The sequence below is a fragment of the Nycticebus coucang genome, chromosome 10, assembly GCF_027406575.1.
Source record: "Nycticebus coucang isolate mNycCou1 chromosome 10, mNycCou1.pri, whole genome shotgun sequence".
In the NCBI taxonomy this organism is placed as follows: Eukaryota; Metazoa; Chordata; class Mammalia; order Primates; family Lorisidae; genus Nycticebus; species Nycticebus coucang.
In genome coordinates, this window is record NC_069789.1 from 104,316,018 (window position 1) to 104,318,051 (window position 2,034).

The 2,034-nt window shown below is 47.3% G+C and overlaps 1 non-coding gene across 1 annotated transcript; it reads left to right on the plus strand.

Moving 5' to 3' along the window:
• Window positions 1-376: 376 nt before the first annotated feature.
• Window positions 377-483, plus strand: LOC128597883 (U6 spliceosomal RNA). The gene has a single exon (XR_008383438.1). It is a non-coding gene; the product is annotated as a U6 spliceosomal RNA (small nuclear RNA).
• Window positions 484-2,034: the final 1,551 nt, after the last annotated feature.

Here is a 2,034-nt window from a genome sequence, read left to right on the forward strand (position 1 = left end):
ACCCGTCAAACAACGATGACAACTACAATAAAAAAGTAGCTGGGCGTTTTGGTGGGTGCCTGTAGTCCCAGCTACTTGGGAGACTGAGGCAAGAGAATCACTTAAGCCCAAGAGTTTGAGGTTGCTGTGAGCTGTGATGCTACAGCACTCTACCAAGGGTGACATAGTGAGACTCTGTCTCAAAAAAAAAAAAAAGTAGGATTGTCTTAGCTGTGTGTGTATGTTCTACAGGTGCTGGGTGGGGCACTTAGAGAAAGCCTAAAGAAAGTGGCTTTGCCCTGGGCTCAGTAGATTAATTCATTAATTCTACAAATACAGTTGGCCCTTTGCATCTGTGGATTTAACCAACCTCAGTTTAAACATATTTGAAAAAATCATGCTCACTTTGGCAGCACATATACTAAAGCTGGAATGATACAGAGAAGATTAGCATGACCCCTGTGCAACAATGACAGGCAAATTTGGTAAGCATTTCATATTTTTTCCTTCAGCTATTTGAATAATGCTCTCTGGATGGCCAACATTCCAAGAATGTATTAAAAACTGAAACTACAGGGTGGCCCCTGTGGCTCAAAGGAGTAGGGCGCCAGCCCCATATGCCAGAGGTGGTGGGTTCAAACCCAGCCTTGGCCAAGAAAAAAAAAAAACTGAAACTATGACCATTATTCTTATTATCCTTTTACATATCAAACAAGTTGAGAATGAAAACATTTTTGAAAAAATAAACCTCGTCTGTACTTAACCGTATACATACTTTCCCCTCTTATCATTATTCCCTGACTATTGGCATTTTTGTTGTATTAGATATTGTAAGTAATGTAGAAATGATTTAAAGGGTATGGTATGGGAAGATGTGCATAGGTCATATACAAATAGTATGCCATTTTACATCAGGGACCTGAGCGGATTTTGGCATGGGGGATGTCCTGGAACCAATCCCCTCACCCACTGAGAGGGAGGATTATACTTAAATAGAGTACATATTACATACTGTTCTAGGTGCTGAGGTTACAGAAGTGAACGAAGTCCCTGAATGGACATCAATGCTGGGCGAGAATCAGAGAAAGGCTAAAATTATAATCAAGCAAGTCTTAACCGCCAAACTTCCTTCACCTTCACAGTTGTTTAGCTCCTCCTGCTCCTGAGTTTCTCTCTCCCAGATACCAGAAAATACCCAAACTTTTGGGGAACCTAAGGGAAAGACCTAACTCAGAAAATAACCTGCTACTCTAGCAAGTACTTCCTAATGTCCACCCACTGTCTCTTTCTGCGCCAATAGATTTCCCCATATCCCATTTCATGCCTCCTTTCCAAGGCCAAATCTCAAAGTAGAAACCTAGCAGGCCACGGGCGTCTGTCTCTTTAAGACTGCCTTCTTCCCCCCACGTGCCGTCTGGTTGGGCTGGCGACGCTGACGCACGCGTGACGTCAATGGCAGCTGGTGGAGTCTGGGCACGAGGAGCGAAGTTGGGATGGGGGTAGGGGAGCAAGAGAAAAGGCGGTCAATTTGCATTTAAAGGGGCCACTCCCGGGTTAGAGATAAGAGCTTTAAAGAAATGTGTATTAGGTAAACTTTCCTTCCTGGGGTGTGGAGCAAGAAAAAGGCATGGTACTGCTAAAGTTGGTTTCTCAGGTTTGAGCTAACAATTATGTCCTTCCGCGGAAAAAGGGAAATAGTCCGTCGGTGCCCAGGCTGGAAGCACGTGACCGGGAGGGGGTGAATTGGGGGGAGAGACGGAGGGAGGAGCTGGGGACACGACAGTCAGGCTGCATTTCATCTGCCCCCACCCCCACATCCTGCCCACCCTCCTGCAGCTGCCACCACATCCTGCCCAGCCGGGGGGCGGGGGGGGGCGGGGAGCTCTTGTGGGGGAGATGCACTGACCGAGGACCCAGCTTTGGCACCCCCTTCCCCGCCTCCTTCAGCTCTGGGTGAGCGGTCTGTCCTTTGCCCCAGGCTTGGCACTGAGCTCGGAGCACAGCTCTGCCCGTATAGCTTGACACCCCAAACTCTGGCCTAAAGTGAGATTTATT